The sequence below is a fragment of the Macrobrachium rosenbergii genome, chromosome 48 (assembly GCF_040412425.1).
Source record: "Macrobrachium rosenbergii isolate ZJJX-2024 chromosome 48, ASM4041242v1, whole genome shotgun sequence".
In the NCBI taxonomy this organism is placed as follows: Eukaryota; Metazoa; Arthropoda; class Malacostraca; order Decapoda; family Palaemonidae; genus Macrobrachium; species Macrobrachium rosenbergii.
The window spans coordinates 21,090,187-21,107,196 of NC_089788.1; the positions used below are offsets into that span (position 1 = coordinate 21,090,187).

Consider the following 17,010-nt stretch of genomic DNA (forward strand, 5'->3'; position numbering starts at 1 on the left):
ATATATTTAACAACTATAGATATCGAAACTTTACCTACTTGGTGTCTTACGAAGTTCTCTTCTGACGACGTCCAATACTTCTAGTTGTATTTGTCCCATATGATCAAGCCTAAAGAGAAAGAGGAAATATTAAGAAAAGAAAAAATAACACTGCTTGAAATAATAATCATTATTAAAACGTAATACTATTTTTACAATCACCATCAATATTACTGTCAGCAGCAACAGTGGTTAGTAAAATCTGACTTCTTCATTACTGATGGGCTGCTTGCACGAATATGAGTCAGTGCTCTCAAATGAGCCTCCTAAACTAATGGTAATAACTGGTTTTGATTAAGTCACTCAACTGACTCATTACCGGTGACAGACTTACTGCCTCGAAACTGCAATAAAGCTCTGCTTCTTGAAGGTAATCTGGGGAAGAAGCTCTGCTTGAGTAGGATTTTACCGAGTCGAGAATAATTGAAAAATGATTATGGTTCAATAAGATGACGGTTAAAGAAGTTCAAGTGGTGAGGTTAAAATGCTTTGAATGGTAAGAGACATTTATACATTCGTGTTTGATTCTATAGCATTATTTTTACTTTATCGGATTCTACTCTAAGATGTGATTCATCTTTCTTCCATATTTTTCTGATAACTGTTTTTGTTAAGGGATTCTCTTGAGTTGTAATGTTTAAGTAACATAATTATTCCTTTTTCTTTCATAAATAGTTCAGTTATCGACGAATTAAAGAGAGTGATGCTACTTACGTATCACACAATATAGTAACATTGATTACTGAGATTTTATCACTCTAGTATCAGCAGTGTTAAAACACTTCTAAATCATCCTCTGCAGAGATTCATTATTTCAGTTTTGGTGAAAGAGGAAACGCCAAAATAAAAAACCTAGAAACGAAAATGCAGTGAATCTTCGGGAAAATTTTCATTGGGTTGGTAAAAAATCTCTGGCTAAGAAAAGTTCTTCAATTACAAAATCTAGATATTTATCTTCTCTACAAGTTTTCTTAAAATCAAATAATTTCAGATTGGTAACATTTCCTATCTAAGAAGAACTTGTAAAGCAAAGTCCAGTTTATGTTTCACCCTTCATGGTTTATGGAATACAAAAACAGAAGCCAGCCATGACTCAACCCTACGTTAAACACAATAAAGATTAACTTTACCAATAAAAAACTTGGTGTTTCCTATAGGCCAGTCACGAAACTACCATTTGGCATCTTCAGTCTGAAGTAAACTGGTTATTTACGACCGTGACATGAGTTCTCTGAAATGAAATGTGAAACTGCGACGTGCAGATCGTACTTTCGAGGTCATCACTCCAACTTTCGACATTCGTTAGAGATCAGGAGACTCGAGTTGACCCCTATGGGCCAGCTAAGGATCTAAGGACCAAGGTTATTGCAGTCTTCAAAACTGCAGTTGGAGAGACAGCATTAGTATGTTTCAAATGTGGCCATCATTTTCTCCACTAACTTTTCTCGAGAACGGAACTACTGTAGTTCCTCAATGTCTATTCCATGAGGAACCCTTGACCTTCCGGCTCCCCTAGACCAGGCGCCCCATCCCCTCACTAAAAGTTCCAAATATAAGAGCGTGGAACCCTGACAAGAAATAAGTGATAAACTTCGCTACACTACTTCATCCCACACTGATGTCATGGGAGGTACATTTCAAATTAAGAATCCTTAAGCTCTTAGAATTATTAAACTTTCGACCCGTTCACTGTTGACATAATGATGCTGCATACAGAATAGGCGTGACTTGCGATCAATTCATTGTCAAATTTCATTAGCATTAACATCTTCCTCTAGATTAAATTCCAGTAACTATTTTGCAACAATCCTTAATTTGATTCTTATTCTTCTCTCTCTGTCTCTCTCTCTCACACACACATATATACTTATTTATATACACACATATATATACATTATATATATATATATATATATATATATATATATATATATATATATATATATATATATATATATATATATATATATATATATATATGTGTGTGTGTGTGTGTGTGTGTGTGTGTCTTTAGAATAACTAACAAATAATGTTGAGAACGGTAAATTGGAGGGCCTCTCTGTTCATTTGATCTTCATCAGCTTTGCATTATTGTCTATTGTGTCTTTCTTGTAGCTATATTTCTATAAGTACCATAATCTAGACCTGCGTACTTTTTTTTTCTGTTGTCAGCTAGTGCTATCGCTCTCATCACCAAGTACTAATTTCATTAGTCGCGCAAGTGTTAAGAAAAAGCAAAACAACAAAATCATCAACAAAGGAACCACAAGGTTTCAATAGACATCTCTAAATAATATTTTTTATTAATGGTTATTTCATCAGAGTCTCTGAATCCTTATTTTTCCCATTCTCGTTTCTACAGAGACAATTCTTCGATAAGAAATAGGATTCAGCGTCGTGGTAAGAGAAAAAAAGATGAAAAGAAAAGGGATACGAAAGAAACTCGGGGAAAAAAAAGAGGGTGAGAGGGTGAGCCAGTAACAGAAAATTGGGTGTTGGTCAAAAGTCGAAGTGCAAAAGGTCGTATCATTTTACAATCTTGAAATAGCGACCATACTAATATTATATATATATATATATATATATATATATATATATATATATATATATATATATATATATATATATATATATTATATATAAATTTTATATTTATATATAATATATGATGTATAAAAATATATTTATAGAATTGTCGCCGAAGGAATTTATATAAGTGATAAATGAATTGGAATCGTGGGTTCGTGTCCCCACGATTCCAATTCATTTATCACTTATATAAATTCCCCTTCACAATTCTCAACGGAGATATACCGAGGTAGCGTGAATTTCGATATTAAGCGACATTTGTAGCTTCATGATTGTATGTATATATATATATATATATATATATATATATATATATATATATATATATATATATATATATATATATATATATGATGTATAAGAATATATTTATAGACGAATAGATATACATCAGTGCAGAAGGTGGATCATGAAAACGTACTAATATCGGCATAATTCTTGATTTCCAACGTTTCGTAATAAATAACTTATTACATCATCAGGGAATCTGTTAAATAATGAATAAAACTACTTTAAAAATTGCTCTAAAAATCAATAAAATTCATAAAATACAGCACAGTCAGAATACAAGAAAAAAAAAAGACATAAAAGCAAAGTCAAAGACCGTTAACCAACCTTATACCAAGAAGGCAGAAGACAGAATGCATAAATAAAAAGTTAACTCAGGTACAGCTGAGTGGAAGAGGTCTGGGTATTTAACTGGGGAACTAGTGGATTAATAAATAGTGATTCCAGGATAGGCAGTTCGCATGCATTGGTTGTTTGGCTTATGATACAGAAATCATTTCTATCAATATATGTTTTACAATTTTTCGAATGATTTCTTATGCTTGAATGTTCGGGATTGGAGAGCCTACAGCCAGTCCAAAAACTTAATCCCCGATGAGAGTCTATTCTGGCCCTCAGTAACCTCCTTGTGGATCCGACATATGTCCCAGAGTTACACTTAGGGCAAGTATACTTACATACCACGTTAGAGGTTAAAGCGGGTTTAATCGATCTTTGTATCTGTTACTGAGGGTCAGAATCGACTCTCATCGGGGATTAGGTTTTCGGACTGGCTGTAGGGATAAAGGGGCCCAAACGACAGTTGTGCAGGGATGACCACAAGAGCCGTGATATTGTCAAGCTGATGACCTCAACAGGTATACGGTTATCTTACCAAAAATCAGAGAGGTCCCCTAAGCAGCTTAACTAAGCCAAGGGCAATGATGGAAGAAAAGCTAATCCTCCACGTGTAGCGAAGGACAGCAAAATCGATGAGGCTTCCAGGATTCTGCTAGGGCAGGTGCTGCCAATCAATAACAGTGGAACAAAGAAACGGCAAATAATCCACACGCCTTGAGATGAAGGATCAGAAAAACAGACTGTCTGCCCTCCACAAAAGAGCTTTCGAGCACCTCTCTTCACGGGGAGAGACCAAGCACCCACCAACCATGTCAAAACAAAAACAATTGTTAATACAAAAGATAAACGAGCTAGCAACCGAATGATGAGGAGACATGGGAAGTTACAAATTACTGCCTAAGCGGCTTATTAAAATTACAAAATAATATAATACTAAAGTAATAAAATCAAAATGAGCAACATACTGACAATATATATATATATATATATATATATATATATATATATATATATATATATATATATATATATATATATATATATATATATATATATATATATATATATATATATATATATATATATATATATATATATATATATATATATATATATATATATATACTGTGCATATAGATTGTAAGACTAAAACTGAATGGTCCAGTCTTCACTTACTAAGTCCCTGTTTCTCGAGGTGGGTAAGAATCAGCAGCTATAATTAACACCATATATCTTCGTAAGAGCAGATGTTTTAAGCTTTATCTTACTTTTGTTGGGGGTAATATTTCAAAAACGTTTTTAATCCCTAAGAAAAACCAACGAAACTTTCGCTGTGGGTTTGATAACTTTAATCTAAGGTCATCCTGGCACTACAGCACTCTCGGGAGCACTGGAGACTATCAAGGGATGCTGACCTAAGTTTTCATAAGATGAGCATGAAGCGGTCTTGATAACAGTTCATGAAACTCTATGCACAGTGCCCTTATCTCAGCCCATTAATGTCTGAGCTACGGCGTGTTATCAGCAAATAACTGAGCACTGCGGTGGGTCGTATACTTTTACTCGGGGGTGGATCTACATACATAAGCGCGCGCGAGCACACACAAAATATATATAATCATAATAGCTTGAGTCATTGAGCCAATATACTCGATGTACTCACGTATGCTACATTCAACGTAAACAAGCAAACAAACAAAACGAAAGAAAAGGAGTGGAGACAAGACTCCAAAAAAGAAGCAGGCCCGCCTTGTGAAACGAGGGATGATTATAGGAATCTAGAAATAAGGAAAGCAGGAAGGGAATTTCAGAGTTGGACAGTCGAGAGACAATAAGCTAAGGAGAACAGACGAATCCCAGAACTGACTGATATCCACAACACTGTATGTTCTGGGTGTAACGACCGTGTAATTCTTTTAACGCTGCCACAGGAAAGGAGCGATTTTCTCTTTCAGCTTGACAGAAGAGTACAAGAAACAATGCCTTCCTCAGCACCGTCCTCAGCTTGCTTTTATTTCACTACAGAAAAAAAAAGTTAAGTATATCTTAGTTTAACCAGACCATTAACAGCTCTCCTAGGGAGGGCTGGCCCGAAGGATTAGACTTATTTTACGTGGCTAAGAACCAGTTGGCTACCTAGCAACGGAACCTACAGCTTATTGTGGAATCCGAACCACATTATACCGAGAAATGAATTTCTATCATCAGAAATAAATTCCTCTAATTCTTCATTGGCCGGCCGGAGAATCGAACGCGGGCCTAGGAGAGTGCTAGGCGAGTACGATATCGACCCATCCAGTGAAGAACTATTTCATCACAGAATACATTCGTTCGCTTTCATCCAAACTTATACATACCCAACGCTATCAACATGAGAAAGGAAACGGTGACAAAGCGTGAATTTTTAATAAATGAGAATTCACGTTTTTTCTTCAGGAAGGGAGACGAGGAAGGGGAGGCGCTGAAATACAATCCTGATATGATAGACGGGACGAGGCGAAGGAGATTTATGAACGTCTCGAGTTAATGAAGGCAATAAAGGAGATAACTCATTATTTTAGAAAAAGGAAAAAAGTATTACTTAGTGGAAATTTCAGAATTTATCTCTTTTTTTTGAGTCCCATTCCCCTATAATCCTCACTTAGATTTTTTTACTTCTTTCTTAATTGTGTTATTGCTTTCTTTATTTGTCGACAGTTAAATCAATCTTTTCATTAATTTTCATGGCTCCATCATCCTTATCCCTTTATTCTGATACTCATGGCAATATACAGTTCTTACGTTTATTATTATTATTATTATTATTATTATTATTATTATTATTATTATTATTATTATTATTATATTATTCTACATATTTAAACAAACCATAGAATATGCTGTTATTCAAGATAAATAACATCATTCCTTTTAAGTTTTGAGTTAAATCTATTTGACTTAGTGTTCTGGCTTGCTAATGTTGAAATTATCGTCTATCTTTATAAAAAAATACATCTTGGCAACAATCAAAAGTAACAAAACTAATCCAAAGTTCATAAATTTAGTCAAAATACCTGTATAATAAAGTGATGTCATTAGTTATAACAAATGGTTAAGAAAAAAGCTGCTGTAGAAGCACAAAGTTTAAGCAAATGAATACAAAAGCAGAACTGCTGAAGAGGACCTTAGTGAAAGTCGAAAGCTCTTGTTATTATATCTAATAACTTCAACTTTGTTTCTACAGTGGCTTTTTTCTTAACCACTCAAGGCAAACACAAACAACGCGTTTTTTATTACTGGGAGTTATAACAAATATTGAATTGATAAATTTTTAACATACATTTGAATACATTACGTTAACATCTGATAACTGAATAGAAGTAATTCAATGCATTCATTCTGCCTGTACGGATTTAGTTAATAATCTATGTAGTACATTACAAGTATTCAATAACTATGTTTTAAAGTAAATTTGTAACCCTTCAAAATGTTTCCTTGAAACAACAATATACATAAAGAAAACAAAACAATGCTATCATAATAAGTTGAAGACGTTGCTGAACATATAAAGGTTGAAAGCTATAAAAACTGAAGCACGCAACACATTACTTATGGTTATCTTTCGGCACTGTCTCTATTATCACAATGTCTTTTCTTTGCATCTTGCTATTTCTTTCTGTTTTTACATTTCCACCTCCTTTCTCTCGTTTAATACTCGTTTGTTTTGTTTTTCATACTATGTTTCAAAGCCCCCATTGCATATTTTTCACTCACTGTTGCCTATCGAATAAAAGAATGGGAATACTAGACACAAAGACTTGAATTTACATTATGAAGAAGAGTAAACCTGTTACCTCTTACCCCTACTTGCGTATCCAAAAACCGCGAATTAAATAATACGTCTGAAATGCGAATACCAAAATATCAAAAGGACCTTCAACCAAATTGAAAGGAGGACAAAGTTTGTATATGCAACTCATCTTTGTATACACAGTTCCGCTATTTAATTAAAAAACCAAATCCGTAAATCCATTGATAATTATCAAAGGGATTTATTCCGCCTAGTTTTAACAAGAGCGACCGTTCTATTATCTTTTACTTATCCAACTTAAGCAACGCATTTCCTTTGCATATTCGCATTAGGGATGTCTTTTTATTAATCCTATTTATTTAATTTCATTTGCAACAAATCCAGGTATTTCTGTTAATAATTGTCTAGATTCGCTATCCCCATTACTGGCAACGGAGAGATTTAATTCAATGCTCTTACTCCCAGTTGCAATTATAATCCACGTCCAATGCACCGTCATTGCTTCGCTAATAGTCGAACATGTTTCACCTCCCGTTATGAAAAGAATTGTTTTGAGACTCGGTTCACGCGGCCGCATCACATCAAAAACATCCTGATGTTTCCAACGATGGCGGATCCCTTTCATTTGAGATCGCGTATAAAATCGTCTGCTAATCGAGAATAAAATCTTTTGCTTCTCGTTCTGTTTTGTCATCAGGGGAATGTATAATGAGAGACAGAACCCCTCTTGCGAAATTCCTTTGCTCGACTTACAAAAGCAATAACCGATGCAATTTGGTGTAAGGTCATCGTAATGGAACGGTCCCTCTTTATGTCTTTTCACTCTGATGCAGCCAAAGTTCATAAAACGCTAGTAATTATGTGCTTGTGCTATACTCAATACTCTTTCTAATTTTTGCGGGTAAAGAACGCAGTTTAAAAATGTTATTTTCTGTGTGCGTGTTTTCCTTCCTCTTCTTCTTCTTCTTTTAACGTGCTTTTTTCCCATTGTGTTTTGTTTATTGCTCTATAACTTTTCTTCGCATCCTGTCATCCGAGAGTACAAGGCCTGTTCACGCTGTCCACTCACCGTTGTATTACAACAAACCTTACCACGCATCCAAGACTATGTATTTTCTTCCAAATTATTTCCTCCTGTACACAAATTATACTCTGATATAGATATTAAATATTATATTGGTATGTTGCACCTGTATAGAGGAGGGAGATAGAAACTGAAAAAAGCAGTTTTTTTATTTATGGCTAACGTTTCAAAACCACCCAAGAGGTAGATAGCATGGTGCGTTTTTAATTTTTATACAGTTCCCCAGTAGGCCTAGTCTGCAGTGCATATTTATACATTGTTAATAAAGTTGAAAGTTTCCTGTTCTTACCTGAGCCACCATCAGACTTTCTGACTTGGATAGAGTCATTTTCTTTCGGCAAAAAGTTATTCAGGAGAGAATTTGTGAGAAGCCCAGACAATCATCCGTTCTATTTTTTTCTGATGTGGTCATTTTCACAGGTATCAAATTGCAAATGGCCTTCTTCTTGACTCAGAACATCATGTCATGTTCATCACGAGCTTCGTTGGCTTGTTGTGCTTTTGAATGCTGCAGTCTGAAAAGCATCAATGTAGTTGTAAAATATTCACAGTTGCAGTGTCAGGGAGAAGCAACGCTCCTCTACTGATCCCTTTCACATAGTCATAATTCTCAGCTTGCAACTCACTGTCAGAATATCACCTCTTGTCAAAATGTCTAGGCAAGATTTACATTTCATTTTTTTATTGACACTGTAGCAGCAATAACCTGCCAGGTAAACTATCACGGGAGAACATTTGCATGCTTCAATATCTTGAGGTGTCAAAATATCAACCTTACAATGACTTTCACTTTCAAAACATTCATTTCTCCCCAATATATCTCTTCAAGATCTTTCAGTTCTACCCTTTCCCTGAAAATGGTAAAGCCATACTCAAAATTCTCCTTATCTTGTTTTCACATTCAAAAATTTGTCTAACTGATATATTATAGTTCCCACCAGCAAGCTGACATATTCACTAAACCGAGCTTCGAATTGTCAGTCAAACTTTCCAGGAAGAATAGCATATTAAGTTCTTCTCTACAATATTTTGCTATTTCTCTAATTGCATATGTAGTAAATGCAGTGAATGTCTCTTTGTCAATTTCCTCCTGGAATTCCTCCCAACACTAACCAGTCAAGAATTTCTGAAGGAAATCATATTTCTTGCGCTTTCGTCACAAGAGAGAGAGTGCAATATTCATTATTTATTCTTTTTCCTTTACATATTGATTTCCAATGGACCACCAAATTGTGAAAATTTCGATAAAAGATGCAGTACTCCCATTTGAGATTGGGTCAACCGTTGGCCTACAGCGGCTAGCCAACAAAGTTTAAATGTCCCGGCGGAACGGCCTGCTTTGATCCTGTTTATGACGGCATCAGGTTATACAACAAACACGCATAAACACTCATATACCCGTATACCCTGAGCAGATATTAAATATTACACCTCAAATTTTCAGCGACGAATATCAACTGTATTTCATGAATGGAAAGTAAGATTGTGACTAGAAAAGAATGGGTAAAGGTGGTCAGGTTTGCTAATTATTGTTGCAAGACGCGGCGCACAAACATCAAGGAAAATCACTGAAACACCTGACACATCACAGATGTGAGACGGAATACGATCCTAACTTTTGCACATCAAATCTGGGCAAAATTATGAAAAACCTCAACCTCAAACGTTGACTAACACAAGACTAGAAGTTCTTAATTGAAACTGCTACAGATACAACAATAAACAAAATTCAATTTTAGCAGCACCTGAGGCTGTTAAGAGTTTCCATTGCCATAACTCCACGATGGCCTCCCTAGACATCACCGTACACCATATCAAATAATGGGAAAAAGGAGTCAATTGCCAAAAAAGAATGAAAAGCTTTTGGTCTTTTGGTATTTATGAAAACTTTAATGTTTCTTTTCGATCAAAGCATTTTACTGCACCTCTTACGTCGTTCTTTATTCTTTCTTACTTATTTGGTCCCATTCTACCGAAGTCCTTTGGGACCCGCAGAGTCATTTGACAAAATCATACGTTAGCAGAGACACGCTAAGAAGACACTGGGTACTCTTATTAGTCGTCAAATCAACACTGTCATAACACTCAGAAAATAAGTCTCATTTTTTCTTGAAAGACTTGCTATTTTAGTCCTCCTAATATCAAGTGGGAGCTAACTGTACAGACTAGGGGCTACGTATCTGAAGGCTCTCAAGCCGACCTTTGAAATGGATCTTGGCTCAGACAACTTGAAACCATCTGTTGGTAGTCTTGTGTTGACTCCATTTACTTTACTAAAGAAAAACAAAAGCTTTGCTACCATATATACTGTACTGCATAAGGCTGTGATTAACCCGGAAGCGTCCAAACTCCTTTGCGGACAGGAATAAATGGTGCTTCAAGGTTTAAATTTTCACTACTATTTAATGGGAAAAAAACGGCCTCCAGTAATTGCTTTGCAAACTAAACAAACAAACTTATGGATCTAATATTACACTCTAATATAACAGCGTGTTGAAGAAAGAAGTCTGTCAAGAATAATGCAATAGATACTAAAGAAGACACCGACGTATATGGCAAACACTTTCATAAGTGCTAAACCGGGGAAAATGGGAGGTCCTTCAAAAAATCACCGTATCTCCGCATCCGCAACAGGAAATCATTATTTCAGCACATTGCTTATTATGAGTGGTTTAAGGAATATGACGCAGACTTTCAAATCATCATTAGAGCACAGAGGAATCAGAACAGGACTATACGTAGGGTAGTTCCAGTGGCTTTCATTTCCCTTCATGGAACATAGCTTCACTTTAGATTACTTATGCATTATTAACGACGTTTATGGAAAGGAACAATTACAATCATGGTAACAATACTGAAAATTTTATTTAATAAGCTTTCGTTCCTTCCCTCGCAGGAGACTTGTCTTCCGCATATCACTTCCGGTGCTCTGTGTTGGCAAAATAAACTAATGGCCTGCTATGAGCTTTGCATCCTATACTTGGTTTTATATATATATATATATATATATATATATATATATATATATATATATATATATGTGTATATATATATACATATACATATATATATGTGTGTGTGTGTGTGTGTGTTGTGTATACATATATATGTGTGTGTGTGTATGTATGTATGTATATATATATATATATATATATATATATATATATATATATATATATATATATATATATATATATATATATATATATATATATAAAGTCTGTGACAAACTATGTGCTGGCCTGTCAAAAGCATATCCTTTGCAGGTGCATTTATGTTGACATTGGAAGTTTCCACAGTTAGATACAGTGGGTATCTGATGCCATTCATTTGTGCTTTCTGATCATGGCCTATGTGCATGGAGACAGTGTGGCAGATGGGTGGAAGCGTTGTGATTCTTCGAACATGAACATTGAACCGTGTTGTCACGTTTCCAGGGAGGAGTTATTAAGTGAGTGGGTATATGTGTGCACTCTCTAATGGTATATTAAGAGAGGAACATACAATAGCTATGGACTTCGATTTATGGCTGGGTATGATTTGCTCTTTGTGCAGTGTTAATGGATAAGAACCACCACTGTGAAGATATGTTACTTGAAGCCATAGAAGTGAGTAAGATAACTCATTAACATTTATATCTTTCCCAGACATTATGTGGAAATACCCAGTTTGTGTCGCAGTGAAACTCCTCTGTTTCTCCATTATACATTTTCCCATTCTGTTCTCCATTGTGCATGTTTCCTTTTTGAATACTGATTTCTTTCAACACCATTTCAGGTTTTAATATATGTTATGTTCCTTTTAACAGGCATGCTGGGTTCGTCCTGTGAGGACGAGTATTTTGCAAATAGTGTTCTTTTACATACTCTAAGGCATTTATTTTGGTCTAGAATAATTATGACCTGTTTATTTTATTTGATGACCAGGTTATTAGTCACTAGTATTGGTTGGTCTAGAATCATTAATTCGAATTTCCTCTAGTTATGATTTCCATTTACATGGAGTGTGAATCACTCCATTTCATGACCGTAGCTTTTGCTGAAATACTTTCGTTAAATTAGAATAAAGTAAGTTTTGTATCTTAGTTTTAATACCAGTGAGCTGATTAACAGCTTCCTGAGGGCTGGCCGAAGGATTAGACTTATTTTACGTGGCTAAGAACCAACGTCAGTTATCGCTACCAACTTAGGACCTAAGATTATTGTGTTCTTAAAACAGATGGAGTAAGAATTTCTATCCCAACGCCGACCATCGTGTAGAGAATCTTAAGATGTATGATGATAGGATGCTGTTCTAAAACAGATGCAGTAAGAGATATGACCCTAATTGACCTATATATATCATAAGACGAAATGAATAGTAAATTCTTACATACACACACATATACATATATATATATATATATATATATATATATATATATATATATATATATATATATATATATATATATATATATATATATATATATTATTGATAAACGTTTTCTGTTATGACATACAGAAGCCAATTTTATCAAAGACCCGGAAATTCATAAAACGCAGAATCAAACAGTTGGTGTGAAAGCATGAACAGGTCTTTTAAAGCTTCCCTTAAACAAGAAACAAGGACTCCGTTGTCCTAAGCGTAAGCCGTCAAAGTTTAAGTACAGGTAACTCTATGGTCCTTAATGGGAAGTCGAACACCAACGGGTTTCTCGGCAAGCAGCTCAGCAGATCTTTTAAATACTCAGTTATCGCTGGGAGAACAACGGAACAACATCGTGATACTGTGTCCTCTTTTGAGGGAACTGCAGTTTCTGGACGATTCCCTGTTCCCTGAGAGGAGGAAGTAGTTCTGTACCGGTTGAACTTGAAATTGAGGTTTGAAGTCGGGGTGACTTTCCCAACCTCTGCAAAGGTTAGTTTCATTGCGGGTATGTTAATTTTGATCGACTCTTAAGTATTTCGTGGCTTTACTTAGTTTATTTCCCCTAACCGTAATAGTACATAGGCATGGTTATGTAATGTAATAGCTTTTGTTCATATATCTTGAGCTAATCCTTTGCACGTAAGTAAATTTAAGTTTAACTAGACTTGATTATTGATATTTTAAATACTTGAAATTATATAAGTTAAAATCTTACGAATTTTGTGGAAAGTCGCTTTTTTGAAAGCTTTCTCTACCTTAAGTCTTGTCAAGATATGACAGATTTTATTTCATTAAAGCAAATCTATGTACTGCTTTAATAAAATTTTAAAACCACTTCCAGATATTCGAGAAATCGAAACCACTTTATGAAGCAAATTACGCCTGTGAGAAAAGTCAAAACTCTTCAACCTGAAACTCACTCTTGCCTCAAGCTACACAAAAATGGACTTCTTCACTTCCCAGGTTTGGCTTACCATAAGAACCATGTGAGGTATAGCAAACCAACTTTTTTTTTTTTTTTTTGGTCTTATGACCTGGACCATGTACAGGTGCATGGGGGATTTCTGTTGTAAAATTTTAAGTGTAACAACCAACCAACTAATTAATCTCTCCTTTCAGGTGGTAAGTGCATCAGTCTAGCCATTTTGAGAGGTTAACGTGCCTTGACTAAGATTTCTGTTGTAAAAATTTTAAGTGTAATATAACTGCTTATATTCAACAAAAATATATATATATATATATATATATATATATATATATATATATATATATATATGTATGTATATATATGTATATATACATACACACACACACACACACACATATATATATATATATATATATATATATATATATATATATATATATATATATATATATATATATATATATATATATATATATATATATATATGTATATATATGTATATACACACACACACACACACACACACATATATATATATATATATATATATATATATATATATATAGTATATATATATATATATATATATATATATATATATATATATATGTATGTATATATATATGTATACACACACACACACACATATATATATATATATATATATATATATATATATATATATATATATATATTTTTTTTTTTTTTTTTTTTTTTTTTTTTTTTTTTACACAGCTCAGACGTTTTTGGTCAACTTTTACCATAACTATTAAGTTAAGTATTGAAATTTTGGTAATTGGATAGTGCAGAAGTCAGTTAACATAAGATTTTATTTCGTGAGATTATGTTTAATATTACTTCAATTACCTTAAGATATTGTTAAATTAATTTAACAACTTAATTTTGCATTTGTTCCTCTCAACTTGAAGGACGTTAATTTAACAACTTAATTTTGCATTTGTTCCTCTCAACTTGAAGGACGTTAACTTTTAATTTTTTTTTTATAAAACATTAAAATGTTGTAATGGATTCCTTTAAACATTAAGATTTAACGTTTTTCTATTGTTTCCTGGGTAGAAATTTTATTTTGATGTTTTGAAACTGTAACGTAAATTACTTGACTTTTGTTAACGGTTCAAATTAATGTGACTCTCCTGTCAATAATTTAAGTGACAGTGATATTCATGCCATTTATACATTGTGCAGACCTGCATTTTCACTTTAATACCATAGACAGGCCTATACTTAGCTATGGCTTCTACATATATCAGTAATAAGGAAGCGGACAGATTTATTCCTGTGATTTTAGTCAACCAATCACTGAGGCCAAGGAAGTGATTCGTTATGCTATGCTTTGACTTAACAGCCCTGGCAAATTGACTTTGTCATTTTGTTCGCCATCTCTGATGTCTTGACCTTTTACAAGGTCGTTCCCAGGGTAACGTGTTAGTTTTTGGGTACCTCTGGTTCCTTGGTTTGCTAGCCTCATTTTCTGCTCTGGTCGCAAGCATTATAAGTAGTTGGTCTGTGCTGGAGGAAATTTGGATGTGGTGCTTAGGCTTCAGTTAATATAAATTCATAAAACCTTATTTTAATGACTTCATAAGAATCTTAAATTTGTTTTTTTATCATAATTACAAGAAATTTTTGCCGCAGTGTTTTGTTTTCCAAAATGTTTAATGGAACAGTTATTCAAGACCAAGCGGACGATAATTCTGTTATTCAAAAACTCCTGTTTTTGTTTTTATTCCTCAGTCATTTTTAAATTAGGTGAGAATGGAGCCTGGCTTACGAATATGCCTTACTTTATGCACTTATGTTACTAAGGTGTAATTAGTTATTATACACTTCAATAAATGGTATTAAATGATACACATGTCAATAAGAGCGTTCTTACTTTCACCAATAGTAGCGACAGCAAATTGTTAAGTTTTTGCCAAAAATATCGAGTTAAATATCCAAAGAACTTTAAGCTGCTTAAAATGACAAAGTAGAATAAGTTTTAACATCTCCAGAGTTTTAAATACCAACATTGATATGAAGTAAATTGTTTTCACTTATAAAACCAGAAGTCAAACCCATAATTTACGGAAATAGTTATGGTGTTTTATTCTGTTAATATCTGAAACTACTGTGGTTTACCTTTTTCTGACAGGAAAAATACCTTTAAACTTCTGATATGGTTTAGACGTTGAAAGTTTGAAAATTTATGGTAAAGGATATAAAAATTGGAAAAATTACTTATTTGACTGGTATCCAGTATAAACAATTAATACTTAAATTTTTTAGTTGCAGTTATAACAATTTATAGCTTGTTTTTTATATGAAAACATTAAATTTCGTGTCAACAGAAGGAAAAAATAACTTTCTATGCAACAGAAATAAATTATATTTTAAATTAAACTTGTGCATTACTATTGGTAGTTACCGAATATTGAAAACAATATTTTTCACGTTAGCAGTTGTTCAAGTATTTGAAGCAAATATACAAATATCTGGTTGAACATATGAAAACCTTCATTTTTACATGAAAAATAAAGGTCGAGATATGGACAGCAAGCTCATGAAAGATAATTTTCTCCATTGTGTTTGTTGGAAAGAAGTGTTTTGAGCCTATTTAGAGATGGATTTTTTTTATAAGGAACGCTAAAACAAGAGTGATGTATGGTAACTATATTAGTATATTAGTAGACGACAATTCACACAAGGGAGTGAAAAGTTAATCGTAAGAGCAAAATTAAAATCTAAATGAAAATTTTTTATATTAACGAACTGAAAATGGGAATGATACATTATTGCTTAACTGGGCAGATTTTAAGTTTGATACAACAGCGCTCACAGACTGCTTCTGTTATACAGAGTACTTGTTCATAATGAGATCCTTTTTGTCTCTGTCCGTCCTGGTCTGTGTTCAATTGATTCTCATATTGGAACCGTCTGTGAGAGATGCAATTGACGAAAGCTAATTTAAGTGACAGTGTTTTGATGTGAAAGTCTCCATTATTTTTACTCCCTTGGTCATATACTTACGTCCTCTGGTGATTTATGTCTCTAGTTGTTACAGACACTTGGTACTGAATTAGCCATAAAATATTAGTGTGTTTTTCTACAACATTAATAATTGGTTTTTAGAATCTTGGGAGACACATTTTATTAAGAAAGGGACTGGAGAAAGTAAATACTTAATGTGACTCCATAAATGGTAACAAAACTGAAGACAGTTTACTGGGCACGTATGAAACCTTCATATAAAGAAGCTTAACCTAACCTAGCATAACTAATCTGGGGACTAAAATACAAACAACGTGATCTCTCTGGAAATGCATTCCATACAGAAAAGACTCCTCTGAAGCCGATGGTTATCAAGAGCTATTGATGATTTACTCCTGAAACAATCTTTCGAGGTATTTGAATACTTGAACAATTTCCCTGTTGGTTGCAGCAGTCTAAATGAAAGAAAATGCAGTCCTGCTGAAGCGCTTATGTGGCCAGTCAGTGAGACAATACGAAACTGGGATTCCAGATTCAAAGGCAAAAGCATGG

The 17,010-nt window shown here is 33.8% G+C and overlaps 1 long non-coding RNA gene across 1 annotated transcript in view; it reads right to left on the bottom strand.

Annotated features, from left to right (window-relative positions):
- Positions 1–17,010, bottom strand: part of LOC136831707 (uncharacterized) — a 246,272-nt gene that overhangs the window by 151,555 nt on the left and 77,707 nt on the right. Inside the window, exon 2 of the long non-coding RNA XR_010850954.1 lies at positions 39–109. This is a non-coding gene — a long non-coding RNA (uncharacterized lncRNA). The remainder of the gene's footprint in view (positions 1–38; positions 110–17,010) is intronic.